Raw genomic sequence first — 18478 nt, forward strand, 5'->3', positions numbered from 1 at the left:
TATGTCAAGAGAACAAAAATCAACACTTTGGAGGCTAAATATAAATGTATTAAAAGGACAAATGAAGGAAGAGTTTATTAAAGAAATTCAGTTATATGTGAGGGAGAATGATAATGGTGAGGTGTCTCTCTCGGTGCTGTGGGACGCGTGTAAAGCTGTGATTAGAGGACAACGAATTGCTAAATCAACATACTTGAAAAGGCAAACACAGGAAAAACTCAATAAATTAGAATCAGAGCTTAAAAAATTGGAAAAAGAACATAAAAAAAATGTGGACGAGCGAATAAACCAAAATATCAAAAGAGTTAGAACAGAGGTAAATGACATCTCAGGACAAGAGATTCAAAAAAAGCTGTTGTACATGAAACAGCGATACTATGACGTGGGAAGTAAATCTACAAAATTGCTGGGCTACAGATTAAAAAGGCATAGGGGCTCAGCTACAAATCTACCAAAATATAAGACAGAAGAGATACATACATGTTTTGAAACATATTATAAGAATCTATATTCCCAACCAAAAATAAATAATAAACATCAGATAGCCACATGGCTGGATTCCTTAAATTTACACAGGGTGGCAGAGGACCAGAATTCAGCTCTGATAAAGGAAATCACAGCAGAAGAAATAAAATGATAAAAAAATAAAATGAAATACTTGTTCTACTACTACTACTACTACTACTTATGGTGAGTATACTGATGACATGATGCTATTGTGATTGTTAATAACAGTATGTAACAATAATACTATATAATGATAATATTTATAATAATATAGTAGAAATATGTGTTGTGCTTCTGCTGCTGCTTCATTGGAAAAAAAAACATTCAGCCACTCGGCCCTGTCCAAGATGAAACACTAAAACACTTGACTTCGGCTAACAATAGTCTTTGGCTTCCACTGACTGCATTTCCATTGGATTTGCAATCAAAATCACTGCTTTTTAATGCTTTGTGAGTGTGGGAATCATGGGGATTGTGACTTGATCAGGTGGGTGCAATGGTTTTTTTTGTCCACCAGATGGAGGTCATTGACCACTGATCACAACAGTTTTTTCAAGCTTCAACATCTTGAATCAACTTTATCAGTCTTCAAGTCAAGTCAACTTGTCACTTACAGAGGAAATACAGAGAATTGAAATAGTGTTTCCCTCTTCCCGCACATGATTTATTATTATTATTATTATTATTATTATTATCATTGTTATTATCATTACTATTACTATTATTTATCCAATTTAATTTAAATCAATTGAAACAATTCCTAAAAAAGTTAGACATTTTTTTAAACAAAATCACTTTCCTCACCTCTCTTCCCTCATGAAAGTGAGGGAATAGGGGGAGGCAGAGTTCACAGCCCGAACAGGCGGGGGAGGGCTTAGCCCGGCCGGCTTCTCTCCCTGACTCTGCGCCCCTTATTATATGAATGGTATAAAAAAATATGAAAAGGAGGATTCTAAACCAAATCACTTTTATGAATACTTTTTTTTTTTAAATAAACGAATGAATTAATAAGGAGATATTTTAAATTTTATTCCTAATTCTATTTTACAACTCAAACTACATTATAAACAATATTTTACATACAACAACAAGTTTTAAACTTGTACAAAATAACGTTTTCCTCTGATTGCCTCCACTACTCCCAAAGGATCATGGGAGTTGATTAAATAATGAATTTTTCTCCATTCATTTCCCTTATATCAACCACCAATCCTCAAAAAAAGTTGGAATCATAAACAAATTACTATCCCAATAAGGATTTCCCTAAAATTAAAAAAAATATTTTAAAACATACTCAGAAATTTCAATTACTTATGAATTTTTTACAACTTTAAAATAATTTTTTCTCCTTAAAATACACATCCCACTCTCAAACAATGAGAATTAAACTTTACAAATATATTTTATCCACTAATTAACCAAAAAATGGTAAATACACTGAGATTCTCAGACGTTTTGTTTTAACCACGATAAATAGGAACACGTGTGAGCAAGACTTCCCCCCAAAATACATTACAAAACACAATAGAATGAAATACCACAATAAAATGAAATACTTGTTCTACTACTACTACTACTACTACTTATGGTGAGTATACTGATGACATGATGCTATTGTGATTGTTAATAACAGTATGTAACAATAATACTATATAATGATAATATTTATAATAATATAGTAGAAATATGTGTTGTGCTTCTGCTGCTGCTTCATTGGAAAAAAAACATTCAGCCACTCGGCCCTGTCCAAGATGAAACACTAAAACACTTGACTTCGGCTAACAATAGTCTTTGGCTTCCACTGACTGCATTTCCATTGGATTTGCCCTCAAAATCACTGCTTTTTAATGCTTTGTGAGTATGGGAAACATGGGGATTGTGACTTGATCAGGTGGGTGCAATGGTTTTTTTTGTCCACCAGATGGAGGTCATTGACCACTGATCACAACAGTTTTTTCAAGCTTCAACATCTTGAATCAACTTTATCAGTCTTCAAGTCAAGTCAACTTGTCACTTATCAATAATGCCATGTGTGCAGGAAATACAGAGAATTGAAATAGTGTTTCCCTCTTCCCGCACATTATTTTTTATTATTATTATTATTATTATCATTGTTATTATCATTACTATTACTATTATTTATCCAATTTAATTTAAATCAATTGAAACAATTCCTAAAAAAGTTAGACATTTTTTTAAACAAAATCACTTTCCTCACCTCTCTTCCCTCATGAAAGTGAGGGAGTAGGGGGAGGCAGAGTTCACAGCCAGAACAGGCGGGGGAGGGCTTAGCCCGGCCGGCTTCTCTCCCTGACTCTGCGCCCCTTATTATATGAATGGTATAAAAAAATATGAAAAGGAGGATTCTAAACCAAATCACTTTTATGAATGCTTTTTTTTTTTAAATAAACGAATGAATTAATAAGGAGATATTTTAAATTTTATTCCTAATTCTATTTTACAACTCAAACTACATTATAAACAATATTTTACATACAACAACAAGTTTTAAACTTGTACAAAATAACGTTTTCCTCTGATTGGCTCCACTACTCCCAAAGGATCATGGGAGTTGATTAAATAAAGAATTTTTCTCCATTCATTTCCCTTATATCAACCACCAATCCTCAAAAAAAGTTGGAATCATAAACAAATTACTATCCCAATAAGGATTTCCCTAAAATTAAAAAAATATTTTCAAACATACTCAGAAATTTCAATTACTTATGAATTTTTTACAACTTTAAAATATTTTTTTCTCCTTAAAATACACATCCCACTCTCAAACAATGAGAATTAAACATTACAAATATATTTTATCCACTAATTAACCAAAAAATGGTAAATACACTGAGATTCTCAGACGTTTTGTTTTAACCACGATAAATAGGAACACGTGTGAGCAAGACTTCCCCCCAAAATACATTATAAAACACAATAGAATGAAATACCACAATAAAATGAAATACTTGTTCTACTACTACTACTACTTATGGTGAGTATACTGATGACATGATGCTATTGTGATTGATAATAACAGTATGTAACAATAATACTATATAATGATAATATTTATAATAATATAGTAGAAATATGTGTTGTGCTTCTGCTGCTGCTTCATTGGAAAAAAAAACTTTCAGCCACTCGGCTCTGTCCAAGATGAAACACTAAAACACTTGACTTCGGCTAACAATAGTCTTTGGCTTCCACTGACTGCATTTCCATTGGATTTGCACTCAAAATCACTGCTTTTTAATGCTTTGTGAGTGTGGGAATCATGGGGATTGTGACTTGATCAGGTGGGTGCAATGGTTTTTTTTGTCCACCAGATGGAGGTCATTGACCACTGATCACAACAGTTTTTTCAAGCTTCAACATCTTGAATCAACTTTATCAGTCTTCAAGTCAAGTCAACTTGTCACTTATCAATAATGTCATGTGTGCAGGAAATACAGAGAATTGAAATAGTGTTTCCCTCTTCCCGCACATTATTTTTTATTATTATTATTATCATTGTTATTATCATTACTATTACTATTATTTATCCAATTTAATTTAAATCAATTGAAACAATTCCTAAAAAAGTTAGACATTTTTTTAAACAAAATCACTTTCCTCACCTCTCTTCCCTCATGAAAGTGAGGGAGTAGGGGGAGGCAGAGTTCACAGCCAGAACAGGCGGGGGAGGGCTTAGCCCGGCCGGCTTCTCTCCCTGACTCTGCGCCCATTATTATATGAATGGTATAAAAAAATATGAAAAGGAGGATTCTAAACCAAATCACTTTTATGAATGCTTTTTTTTTTTAAATAAACGAATGAATTAATAAGGAGATATTTTAAATTTTATTCCTAATTCTATTTTACAACTCAAACTACATTATAAACAATATTTTACATACAACAACAAGTTTTAAACTTGTACAAAATAACGTTTTCCTCTGATTGGCTCCACTACTCCCAAAGGATCATGGGAGTTGATTAAATAAATAATTTTTCTCCATTCATTTCCCTTATATCAACCACCAATCCTCAAAAAAAGTTGGAATCATAAACAAATTACTATCCCAATAAGGATTTCCCTAAAATTAAAAAAAATATTTTCAAACATACTCAGAAATTTCAATTACTTATGAATTTTTTACAACTTTAAAATAATTTTTTCTCCTTAAAATACACATCCCACTCTCAAACAATGATAATTAAACTTTACAAATATATTTTATCCACTAATTAACCAAAAAATGGTAAATACACTGAGATTCTCAGACATTTTGTTTTAACCACGATAAATAGGAACACGTGTGAGCAAGACTTCCCCCCAAAATACATTACAAAACACAATAGAATGAAATACCACAATAAAATGAAATACTTGTTCTACTACTACTACTACTACTACTACTACTACTACTACTTATGGTGAGTATACTGATGACATGATGCTATTGCTATTTATAATAATATAGTAGAAATATGTGTTGTGCTTCTGCTGCTGCTTCATTGGAAAAAAAAACATTCAGCCACTCGGCCCTGTCCAAGATGAAACACTAAAACACTTGACTTCGGCTAACAATAGTCTTTGGCTTCCACTGACTGCATTTCCATTGGATTTGCACTCAAAATCACTGCTTTTTAATGCTTTGTGAGTATGGGAAACATGGGGATTGTGACTTGATCAGGTGGGTGCAATGGTTTTTTTTGTCCACCAGATGGAGGTCATTGACCACTGATCACAACAGTTTTTTCAAGCTTCAACATCTTGAATCAACTTTATCAGTGTTCAAGTCAAGTCAACTTTATGATCAATAATGCCATATGTGCAGGACATACAGAGAATTGAAATAGTGTTTCCCTCTTATCCCCGGTGATAACAAGAGTATAAATATTTCAGATATGGCGGGATGAACCAAATGAACGGTATAAATAGAAACAGAATTATCAGTGGAATATCAATAGAAATATGGCAATGTGAACAGAATTACAGTATACATATAAATGAGATGCTCTCCAAAAAAAATCCACCACTACAAACGTGCTCCTAACACTATTCTGGAGGAACGATTTGGACTTCCACACTTTTTCACTCCTGACCGTCCCCTATCATTATTATTTTCATTTATTGTTCACTTCATTTGTTGTTGTTGTTGCTGCTGCTGTTGCTGCTTTTTGGTGTGATGTTTTAAATCCATGTTTTATTTTGCTACACAGGACAACGCCTTGAATACATCGATTTTATTGCATTAAAATACAATACATAATACAATCAAATGAAATACGACAATAGAATGAAATACAACAATAGAATGAAATACAACAATAGAATGAAATACTTGTACTTCTACTACTACTACTAATGGTAACCGTACTGATGACATGATGGTCGTGTGTTTGTTAACAACAGTATGTAATAATGTAATAATAACAACACACTTTGGATCTCTCTGTGTGTATGTAATTATAATAACACTATATAATAATCATATTTATAATAATATAGTAGTAATATGGGTCTGTTGTACTGCTGCTACTGCTGCTACATTCACTACTGACCGTCCCATTCGCTTATAATGAAGAGTGTTTTTCCCTGAATATCTCAGGGACCGAAGGTCGTAGCTGCCGGCCACTGCCACCAACGGAAAGAGCACCCCTGAAAATGGGGGGGTAGCCAAAGTCCTGAGTCTCTGGCACCCCGGAAAATAGCGTGTCCACGGAGCCGGACGCGGACACGCTTGGCTATTATCCCCTTACCTAACCCTAACCCCTAACCCTAACCCTAACCCTAACCCACCCACAGACACACACACACACACTCATTTATTTATTTTAATAAATATCAATAACTATGTCATTGACGTGTCTTTTTTCTCCCATGTCCCTCTCTCTCTTTCTCTCTCTCATTGCAGGCATCTCTGACTCCAGAACTGAAGGAGTTATTATTATCTGACTTATCATCATTATTATTATTATTATTAACAACAATACTTAATTAATTATTATATGAATTGTTGCTGCTATCATTAATAATCAATAACTTCTTTACACTGTTATTGTTTAAATTTTAACTAGTCAGAGCTGATACCTGATGTTGCTCAAGTGTTCCGGTCTCTCTCGCCTCCCCCTCACCACTGTTTCTCTGCTCTCCCCAACCAGTAGAGGCAGATGACCATCCACATTGAACCTGGTTCTGCTAGAGGTGTCTCCCTGTAAGTGAGGTAGTTTTTACTCTTCACAGTTGCCAAAGTGCTTGCTGATTGTGGGAACTGTTAGGTTTCTCTATATTAAGCAAGATTTTAAGGTCTTGACCTTCTATGTAAAGTTCCTTGAGATAATATATATTATCATTTGGCGCTATACAAATAAAATTGAATTGAATTGAATAGGTGATGGGAAAATAATAACAATAATTAATTGAGCAGTAGTATCGCAATATATTCAGTAAACTGTACAAAAATAATAATATGTTTTTTCTTCTTTCATGAACATATTTTCCACTTCATATTATGCACACATAAAATTAACAAAACATTCATAGCATCTGTAAACAATACTATATAACAACACTCAAGCATACTATCTATATAACAACAGATCTGAACTGTGTTTGTTCTCAAGTGGGTTGTTTTATACATTTTTAATAACGTTATACGGATCACATTATAGCGTGACATGTTTCTGGTTAAGATTAAAAGTATGCTGACAGAAATTTCATGCGTGCCCCTTTAAGGGACTAGTGACACTACACGCAGGGCCTGCGTGATGCTGCAGCAGAGACCTGAGGGAGAGAGCAGAGGAGAAAATGGAGAAAAACGAGCTGCGATTAATAAGCAGAAAAAGAGTGAAAAAAGTTGATTTAGCAGTTGAAAAATATAACTTACCTGGTCGGGATCTGACGGGGATTTTATGAGAACTAAGTCACACTGGTTTTGGTGAGTTTTGTTTTTATTTTCTTGCAATTTTGCTGCGTTGTACCTTTTTAGCGGAAAGCTAATGCTAAAAACGTAGCTATTCACAAGGAAATGCTCCGTCATAACCTGTTTATCAGTAAATTTTTTGGGTTTATGAAGACTGTGAATGTTACAAAAGTGTCTGTAAGCTGTATAAATGAAAGGTATGCGCTGTAGTTTGTGTGGGAGACGGAGCCGTGAGTTGAAAGAGACCGCTCCGCTGCCATTTTGAGACGAAAAAACACCGTAGCAGTAACGTTACAACTCAGAAACTGTGAAACATTTATTTGTGTGATTTGAGGACTTAAAAAGAGATTATTTGTGTTTATGACCTGTTACACAGGTCAGGTTTTTTGCTCGGTTTGAAGCTGGGTCGGAGCAAGGACTGTGCACACACAGACGGGATTCAAGATGGCGAGCCAGACCCAGACCTTCACCTTCAACTCATCTACTCCTTCGCGCTAGTGAGGAAATCTTCGGCTCATGGTGACTCGCTGCCAGAGTGGTAGGAGTATCAGGAACTAGTTTGAACTGAACTGATTGATTTATTATTATTTTCGGACTAAATCGAACTGAAACTTTTCATTGAACCGAACACTTGAACTCATGTTGAACTCGATTCGAAAGTGTCATACTTTTATTTGCATGTTGAGTTCATATTTTCTGAGTGTGATTGGAAATGATTGTGGTCCACTTTGATTTGATTGTGTAACTGAAGGTATTCTCTTACATTTAAAAGAAAGGGAAAAAAGATTTAACTCAGGAGGAAAAATTCTAAAAATAGATGCAACCTAGGAGAAAAAAGACTGGTTTAACTTAACTTAGATTAGCTTTACTGAAATAAACTAGGAGAACTAAAGAACGAAAGGAAAGAGTGAAATACTCTTTTCAATTATACTTGCCTTAGTATTAGGAACCTGCAGGGTATTTGTTTTGTTTTCTGTACTGTATTTTATATGTGTGTTTTGCATTCAGTAAATTGCCGGCCTTTTGTACTTAGAGCAACGGTCTCTGGTGTGATTATTCTTGCTTCCCACTCCTTAGAACCTAGAACTGGTCCAGTGGCGCAGTAAGTGGGGTGATACCGGTGCTACAAATTCAATTCAATTTTATTTGTATAGCGCCAAATGATAATATACATTATCTCAAGGAGCTTTACATAGAAGGTCAAGACATTAAAATATTGTTTAATATAGAGAAACGTAACAGTTCCCACAATGAGCAAGCACTTTGGTGACTGTGAAGAGTAAAAACTCCCTCACTTACAGGGAGAAACCTCTAGCAGAACCAGGTTCAATGTGGACGGTCATCTGCCTCTACTGGTTGGGGTGAGCAGAGAAAAATGGGGAGAGAAGAGAAACAGTGGGGAGGGGGAGGCGAGAGACCGGAACACTTGAGCACCATCAGGTATCAGCTCTGACTAGTTAAAATGTAAACGATAACAGTGTAAAGAAGTTATTGATTATTAATGATAGCAGCAACAATTCATATAATAATTAATTAAGTATTGTTGTTAATAATAATAATGATAATAATAATAATAATAGTTGTTCTCCTTCAGTTCTGGAGTCAGAGATACCTGCAATGAGAGAGAGAAAGAGAGAGAGGGACACGTCAGTAACATAGTTATTGACATTTATTAAAGTGTTAAATTAAACAGTCGGATTCCCCTGGTCCGCACCAGTTCTAAGTCAGCTGCTAGGCGCCAGCCGAGGCACACCGCCGGATACAGCTGGACGGCCACGAGCGAGGCCTCCTGACTGTGTGATGATCTCACGGCAGCTTTAAGAACTGCCACTCCCACATTTATTTAAACCCTCTCACTGCTCTGACTTCTGTGGTGGCGGTTGATATTGCCTTGCTCAGACTCCGAGGCTTTAACGCTCCTCTCTTTGCGATTCAAATGGCTGTCACATGTCAGACTGCTAACTTATTCTTAAGGTCAATTTCTGTCATAGGTCTTGTGCCGTCAGCTCGTCTGTTGATGTGTAATCTGTGTCGGTCAAATAATAATGTTATAAAGTTCATTCTTTAATATAAAAAATAAGTTCGTGAGGGAAAAAAGGAAATCGCGCCAGGGTGGAGGGTTCGTGGGGAATATTCTCATTTACATATTGACATAGATTTGGTCGATGTACAACCGAGTGCTGGGGTCCTTTTCTCTGGCTACCTACATGAAGGAGTTCCTCAAGGAGCACCAATAAAACAGGCCTAACCTCACACAGTGGCTTCTTATGACCTCAATATCTGAAATAGTTAAGACCTGTGTTGGATCAGTAAAATGATTCTTGCCACGTAACACACATTCATTCTTCCTGAAAAGATTGAACCCCTACGGTTACCAGGAATGTCTTAATCACATCTGTGTTTCTTAGAATTCCACATTTTGTACAAAATGTAAACTTTCACAAAAGCATCTGCAGCCCCTTTGCGATGAAACCGAAAATTAAAGCTCCAGTGATTTCACGACATGAGATGACGGAAGTTTTTAACTGTTATTATAATTTCACTTTCGAGAGAAGTGGAGAAGTGCTCTGTGGATGATGGGAGTTTCCCCAGCAGTCTAGACCTATAGCAGCTTAAGGGATGGTTCAGGACTCACCTGATCCAGCCAGGCTTTATCAAAAAGGAATGTTTTAAGTTTAACCTTAAATGCACAGAAGGTGTCTGCCTGGTAGCTGAATGCTCTACCTCATGTTCTACTCTTACAGACTCTTGGAACCACACGAGAGCCTGTGTTTTGGGAACGAAAACACCTACTGTCTTCACCTACTGTAGATGGTTGAGAGAGAGTCTGAGCCAGGGACAGTAAATATGGTTGAGGTTCCATCAATAAGGTGAGTAATTAAAAATGTGATAGCTTACAATATACTGTGATGTAAACTGTGTTCTGAGAATGTTTTGGAAATCTGTGGGGATTTATGTAGGTAACATTAATTTGACAACCTTTACCATTTCTATTGGGGAGCCAATTTCACGGCTATGCTCAGTATCAAATTCTAAATCCACATTAAAAAATTGGGGGGTAAAAAAAATGAAAAGATGAGGAGGGCAGTTCATTTTCATGTGATTTTTACTATGTTGTAGACTGGTTTGTTTTAAATGTCCCCAGGCAAAATGGAACGTGCGTAACTTGTAGGTACTACAGTACCAGTATAGTGCCTGGAAAAGATAATATTGGTTACATGCATGATGCCTTGAGCTGCAACTGACAAGTAACACAGAAAGTGAGGGCAAACAAATGCACGTAAGAGGCATTGTCATCATCCACAGGGTCTTCTCCTGTGTCTTTTCACTCTGTAATGTGTATACTGATGACTGCCGCAGCTGGCATGACAACAGATTACTTTTCAAATTTGCTGATGACCCTGTGACAGTCAGTCTCCTCCATGCGGATGAGAACAGCCATGGTCCCATTGTGGATTGCGAATCTGTATTGTTGTGACTGCATTTTTACTACTAAATGTGACAAAAACCAAGGACATGAGTTTTAGGCATCAGCCCTCAAACTCTCAGAGTACTATCATCAAGGGGCAGGTGGTAGACTTTGTAAAGAACTACGGTACAAGTACCATGGGATGATTATTAACTATGATCTCTCTGATGACTATGTCCCTGATGATGGCTGTTTGTATTACGGATAGCATGTGGCTGATCCCTTATTCAGTAGAACATGTAGTAACATGTCCATGTTCCATGCTGTTTATTTAAAAATAATGTACTTGTCTTCTTGTACAATGCTCAATGATATAGATGTCCATTCCAGATTTCTGCATCATACCTTGGAATTGTATCCATAATTAATTATGAAAATAAATCCAGTTTATGATTTGTGATATATGACAATTTGATTCTGACTGATCATAATTCAAGGTCAGCTTTAATTTGCCTCAATTCAAGATACCTTAAATTAAGTTTAAAGTTAGAATGTCATTGTGGAAATCCTGAACTAGAATTGTGACTAATGAAGCATTGTGTTAGTTCATGCAGGACACGGAGTCATGTGCTCAGCTATACCGATAGGTTTATGGGTGCTCGTCAGTCACCCACCAATCACAGCCCATTCTCTCACCAAAGCGGTCCCTTTAAATACGACCTCATCCTCACTGATCCCTGCGAAGCTCTAACACTTTTAGCACTGTAATGGAAATTTTACATTCGTGTATGTATAATTGCATAAACAGACATGTATGTGGAGGACTGACCAAATGGTTGACCAAATTGTTCATCTAAAAGGGCAACTTTAAGGTTTACTGTGGTGGCTTAAGAGACTTGAGTTTTATGGCCTCGAGAAACCACAACTTTATGGTATCTCGTATCTCTGATTGGGATCAAACAAGTGGGATCTCACGGGGGGGAGTCATCCACAGAACATGTAAACAAAAGGACAGGATGTCTCCTCCACTGAGTGAAAATACAGAAGGGTAATATATACCTTTGCATGCTTAGTGGGAGGGGGCTGTGAGTTATAAGAACACAGATTCTCCTATGTTCTTTGCTCATTTGTGCATGTCAATCAGGTGATGTGTACTAATGAGTCCATCTGCAGATGGTGAATTAAACTTAAAGAAAGAAGTGTTTGACTTTGTGCTTGTTTCACAGAAACTGCCACCACAGCACCGAGTCCAAACACGGTTGTGGTAAATCATCTTAAACAAAAGTACCTTGCCTGCTACGCCCACTGGGCACTCTGCATATGTCCCCTGTTTTATCTCAGCACACTGCTCGGCTAACCAGGGAACATCCAATGAATGGAGCCTTCAGCGCCAATCATAACTGTGTCCCCATTTGCAACAAATGGGTAAAGCATGACAAAGGGTTCCTGACTGAACTCGGAATTAAATGGTTAATATCTGAAACTATAATAGTTCAACTGAATTGTAGATATCTAATGTCATTTTAATTCTACCATTACCTGTCTTGACATGTACTGTAGATGCTTGAGAGAGTGTCTGAGCCAGGGACAGTAGACATCACTGAGGTTCCATCAATAATGTGAGTATTGAAACACATGATATTTTACAATATACTGTGATGCAGATTCTCAGAAAGTTACAGAAATTTGTGGGGAAAAATTGTTTGCAGATGCTATGAATGTCGTGTTAATTTCTGACACTCAGTTCACATTTATAGAGTTGGCTTGTTTTGTCAAGAAATCATCCATGTAAATTAAAAGAACATGGAACAAATTATTTATCATGTATTGCTATATTTATTTCTTTACCATTTTCACTTTCAGTGTTGCCAGAGGCATTATGTTTTCAGCTTATCCATCCATCTGTCTGTCCCATTCATGTGAAAGCGATATCTCATGAACAACTACATCATGTAAGTCAAAGGTCGAAAGGTCAAGCTCACTTGACTTTGCATTGTTTTGAATACAAAGGAAATATCATTACATGTGGCACAAACATTCACTTGGCCTCAATGATGACTTGAATAGAATTCAGTTGTCAAAGATCAAATGGCAAGGTCACTAGGACCTCACAAAGCACACTTCTTGCCTTGTAAATGCGATACGCGCAGTACCTCAAAGTAATGGTTAATATTTACCAGTGTGTTAGGTGAATGTGTATATGTGCTCAGGAAACAATTTGTAATACGGTCTGTTCGTGTAGCGTGAAGTAATATTGATAATTACATGACGACGATTAAGTTAACATAAGGCACATCAATCTCCTGCAATGCTAACTGTGCGCTGTCTGTGGAATAGTAGTACACCGTGGCTGTGGAAAAACTATGTGACTAGTGTTGTTGCAAGCAGGCTTTTTTAAATTGATTTTTTCAGAAATAATTGCGTTACTGAGTGTACTGTTCTAAATTGTGAGTTGCAATATATTATCAGTATATTAGAAGTAAGCCGAGTTAAAGAATATTTTGTGAAATGCTGTATTTGTTTATCTTACATGCTTATGTTTACTTTATTACTGGTATCCAAAGTTGTTTAATGAATGCAGGTGCTAGGTCACAGATTAGACAGGTTAAATGTCTGTTTGGATGTACATGGTCTATAGTAATATTTCAGTATAGTCTATTGACGTATGTAATATTTCAGTTCTGTAGATATTCAGCAGTAATTGTACACATTGTGGCATTTGTATTTACAGTAGGTGGTTATCCTGATAATGAGTCATAATACACATGATCTGAGAAAAGTATGTGTCCATTTATCGTTCACTCAAATACACCCTTTTTCAGGTATTTTACACTAGAAAAACAGCTTCCGGCTACGGCGACCCGAATGTAGTTGTGCTTCCTGGGTCTCAGGGGGAACCTCTACTTAAAACTTGGGGCCCCTGGGTGGTTTTGGGCTCGAACTGAGGTAGGAGGTAGGTGGAAAAAATTTGATCTTTTGACCTGCAACACACAGAGCTTTAATAACACATAGGGAGCCTTCTGGGGTGAGAGGAGAGGCAGTGTGCAAAATGTCAGAGCTCTAGCTGGTCAGGGGCCCAAACTGCGAATCTTTGATATCATCTACATTTGCCACTGCCTGTTTATATCTTTGAATGACTTCTATTTTTGATATTTTATATTTCATGTTGAATGCTGTTTGCACCGGGGATAAGAGGGAAACGCTATTTCAATTCTCTGTATTTCCTGCACATATGTCATTATTGATCATAAAGTTGACTTGACTTGAACACTGATAAAGTTGATTCAAGATGTTGAATCTAGGAAAAACTGTTGTGATCCGTGGTCAATGACCTCCATCTAGTGGACGAAAAAAACCATTGCACCCACTTTATCAAGTCACAATCCCCATTATTCCTACACTCACAAACCATTAAAAAGCAATGATTTCGAGTGCAAATCCAATGGAAATGCAGTCAGTGGAAACCAAAGACTATTGTTAGCAGTAGTCAAGTGTTTTAGTGTTTCATCTTGGACACTGCCTTTGTTATTTGTCTGTAGCCATGTCCAAACTCTTCCACAAAGGGCCGAGTGGCTGAATGTTTTCTTGCCAATTCAAGATTCAACAATTTTTACTGTCAAATACACACAAGAACACACACGTTCCCCTGTGAATTGAAATTCTTGTGCTGTCCTTTCTGGAATACCAGCCGACCAAAATAGACATTCAAATACAATATTTACATCAAATACAATAAGAATATGAAACATGTTTAAGAGTAAGGTGAAAACAAGGGTAATGAGGTGAATAGGGTGAGTATTGTGCAAAACTGAGCAGTGCAAATGTATGCAATGTAAATGTAAACAGTACAATTGGAAATAGTTTAATAATGGAGCTAGCTCTCCTGTGAACCCTGCCTGCAGTGGTAAATGCTCTGCAGAGAGGGCAGTGAGTTCTTGATGATTTTTTCTGCTGTCTTCGCCACTCTCTGCAGGCGTTTGCAGTCCATAGTAGATGTGCTGTCGTACCACACGGTGATGCAGCTGGTCAATATGCTCTCAATGATGCAGCTGTAGAAGTTGCTGAGGATCTTAGGAGTCATCCCAAACTTCCTCAGCCTCCTCAGGAAGTACAGCCGCTGTTGAGCCTTCATGACTAGCTGTGTGGTGTTTAATGTCCAGGTGAGGTCCTCACTGAAGTGGACCCCGAGGTATTTAAAGCTGAAATGAATGAAGCAGCAGCAGCACAACAGACACATATTACTACTATATTATTATTACTTTGGCTACCCCCCCATTTTCAGGGGTGCTCTTTCCGTTGGTGGCAGTGCCCGGCAGCTATGACCTTCGGTCCCTGAGATATTCAGGGAAAACACTCCCCATTATAAGCGAATGGGATGGTCAGTAGTGAAAGTTTCACCAAGTGTGGAGGCCCAAATCGTTCCTCCAGAATAGTGATAGGAGCATGTTTCAGGTCATTTGTAGTCTTGGTGGTGGTGGTTTATAGTGGTGGATTTGTTTTGGAGAGCATCACATTTATATTTGTACTGTAATTCTGTTCATACTACCATAATTATATTCCACTGATAATTCTGTTTATATTTATACTGTTCATTCTGTTCATCCTGCCATATCTGCCATATTTATACTCTTGATATGGTCTAGATTTGACACTGCCTCTGTGTGGCACAAAACAACTGGAAACAGTGGCTCTGCCTGCACAAAAGCACTGGAGATGACGAAAGAAGCTTCGAGCCACTTTGTGAAGAAAGGTTCATCTTCTGAACTAAAGTTGCAATTTTAAGCTTCTCTCGCCATCTCCAATGCTTTTGTGCACGCAAAGCCACTGTTTTCAGCTGTTTTGTGCACACAGAGCCACTTTATGAATAAATCACATGATGACCAGTGGAGAGACCTTGGACCATCATTTCAGACAGTCAGTGAGTGGCATTTAACCATGACGCCTGATCTATTCACCTTGCATGAATGCTTTCAGTTTCAAATTTTCTCCAAATCAGTGTTTTCCTGCCACACGATCATTGTATGTGGTTGATGACTATCTCCATTTTCATATCATGTTGTCAAACCAATCAGATGTTCTCCTGCTTGTAGACTTGCCAGAAATGCTGTGGGCAAAGGACAAATACGATGTGGGCCTCATCAGAAACTGTGACCCAGTTACAATTACCCCAAAATCTGAATATCGACCATGTAAACAATGGTACCCAGTCAGACAGGAAGCTGTGGATAGGATACGCCCTGTTTTTGCATCTCTCCTGCAGGCTGGTGTAATTATCCCCTGCCCTGATTCGCCAGTCCATACTCCACTGTTTCCAGTTAAGAAAATCAGAGTGTTGTATATTGGGGTAGCGATGATGTGAAGATGATGAAGGAATCGCCGATTGACACCGTTTGATTGTTTGAAAGGTTTATTACAAAAAGTTCAGCATCAATACAAGCACTGCAATCTGCCTGGAGAGAGATCTGGGGCCAATGTGAATCTCTTCTCCCTAACAGCTTCAACTCCCCGTTTATATAGGAGAGTTGTTTTTGTGAATCTAAAGAAAACACATCTGGCTTTCATCCAGCCCACCTCATCTGTTTGGTAACAGGGAGGGAAAGGCACCAGCTCAAATTTAGGGTGACAGTTTAAGCCGTGACCTAATGCATTAATGTATACATTCAGTTTTTCTCAGAAAACCTAAACTTATAGGCCTCTGAATCCCTCAGGACCTATGGGCCTCAAACTCAGAGATCAGCTTCCTTTAAAGAGAACACAACACATGACATTTCAGACACCACAAGAGATAAAGGTCAGCCTATTGAGTGGTGATTTGTGCAGGATTTGAAGGCTGTGAATGACGCTGTAATTGCTCGATCACCCATTGTTCCCAACCCGTACACGTTGCTTTCCCAAATTCCGCCTGATGCAGAGTGGTTTTCGGTTGTAGATTTATCCAATGCTTTTTTTTAAACGTTCCTGTCCACAAGGACAGCCAGTACTGGTTTGCTTTTAACTTTGAAAACAAGGCCTACACATTCAGACGCCTTTGTCGAGGCTACTGTGAGCCTACTTCTCTGCTAAACTTGACCCAGTGGCAGCTGGCCCTCCACAAAGCTTGTGTGCAGTGGCCGCCTGTGAAAAAGCAGTTCTTGCCTCACGTGACATCGTAGGCTACTCTGACTTGACACTTCTTGTTACTCATGCTGTGTCTCTCATTCTCACAGAACAGAAGACCTCACATCTTTCTGCTGCTAGCTGTTCTTCTTGATATGCCCAACATCACAGTGAAACGCTGTTCAACCTTGAATCCAGCCACGCTTCTCCCGCTTCCAGATGACGGGTGGAGAACACAACTGTGTTGCTGAACTACAAGTCCAGTGTTCACCACAACCTGACCTTTCTGATGAACTATGACTTGATTCTGTATGTAAATGGGTCCGCCTCACGTGAACCCGGTCTCTGGTACTAACTTTGTTGGTTTTTCTGTCTATTCTGATAGTGACATTCTCTTCTCTGGTCCTTTTCCTCATCACCTCTCAGCCCAGGCAGCAGAACTCATTGTGCTCACTGAAAGCATGCAAATTGGCTACTGGTAAAACACTCACAGTTTACAAAGACTCCGGATATGCATTTGGTTTCACTCATGATTTTGGTGCTCTCTGCAGGCACAGGTAATTTTTGGTTGTTCACCATGGCCTCACCATTAGAAGGTAAATCTCACTGCTTAGTGATGGTCAACATGTGGTCAAAATGGGTTGAAGCCTTTCCTGCTTCAAAACAAACTGCAAGTGTAGTCACCAAAGCACTGTTACAAGACATCATTCCACAATGGGGGATTCCTAGCAGAATCTAAAGTGACAAAGCTGTCAAACAACTCAGCTCTCATCTAGGAATGGATGTGCGAACACACTGTGCATATCATCCAGCCAGTGGCGGAGCTTTGGAACGAGAAAATGCACACTCAAAACGAAGCTCGCAAAGTGCTGTGAAGACAGAGGTCTCACATGGACAAAGGTCCTGCCTCTGGCGCTGATGTATATGAGGATGAGAAAACGAACCAGGTCTAACCTTTCACCTTATGAGATTCTTTTTGCAACTCCTCCCCACATTGGTGCGGGTCTTTCACCCTCTCCACTTCCCGCCACAGACTTGTGTGATATGCATGATATGTTGTCCTATTGTTCTAACCTGACTAATGCTCTTTCAGACATCAGGAAACAGGTGACATCTTCCCTTCCTCATCCAGTGACTGAACCACTTCACGACCCCCGTCCAGGCGACTTCGTGGTGGTCAAAGACTTTCGGAGAAAGAACTGGCGCTCACTCAGGTGGCAAGGCCCCTACCAGGTGCTACTCACAACCCACACTGCAGTGCTGAGAGAGCCACCTGGATCCACACTAACCATTGCAAAGGAGTACTGGCTCCATCTGAACAGCTGACGCCTCCAGCTGAAACCACACACACTGATACTCCCACAGGTTGAGAATCACAGAGAGTGTCGTGTGATTAGCACATGAGCGTTCTGCCACAACAGTTGTCTCTTATGTTTCCTGTTTACCTGACTGTATAAAACCTTCTTCTTTCCCTATTCGGAGTTGTTCCACTCTGAGCATTCATGCTAAGTGTGAAACCCTCTGCAGAGCTTTCTATTAAATGACCTAAAGACAA

General features: G+C 38.2%; 1 long non-coding RNA gene across 5 annotated transcripts; it reads left to right on the plus strand.

Annotated features, from left to right (window-relative positions):
- Positions 1-5255: 5255 nt before the first annotated feature.
- LOC138411418 (uncharacterized) lies at positions 5256-18478 on the plus strand. Of its 5 annotated transcripts, none has more exons than XR_011244043.1 (4): positions 5256-7433; positions 7795-12296; positions 12388-12446; positions 12691-18478. It is a non-coding gene; the product is annotated as an uncharacterized lncRNA (long non-coding RNA). The 5 variants fall into 5 exon arrangements; XR_011244046.1 differs by lacking the exon at positions 5256-7433 and having other exon boundaries at positions 7440-10288; positions 12054-12296; XR_011244045.1 differs by lacking the exon at positions 5256-7433 and having other exon boundaries at positions 7440-7956; positions 10163-12296.

This window comes from Paralichthys olivaceus, chromosome 9 (assembly GCF_024713975.1).
Source record: "Paralichthys olivaceus isolate ysfri-2021 chromosome 9, ASM2471397v2, whole genome shotgun sequence".
Lineage (NCBI taxonomy): Eukaryota > Metazoa > Chordata > Actinopteri > Pleuronectiformes > Paralichthyidae > Paralichthys > Paralichthys olivaceus.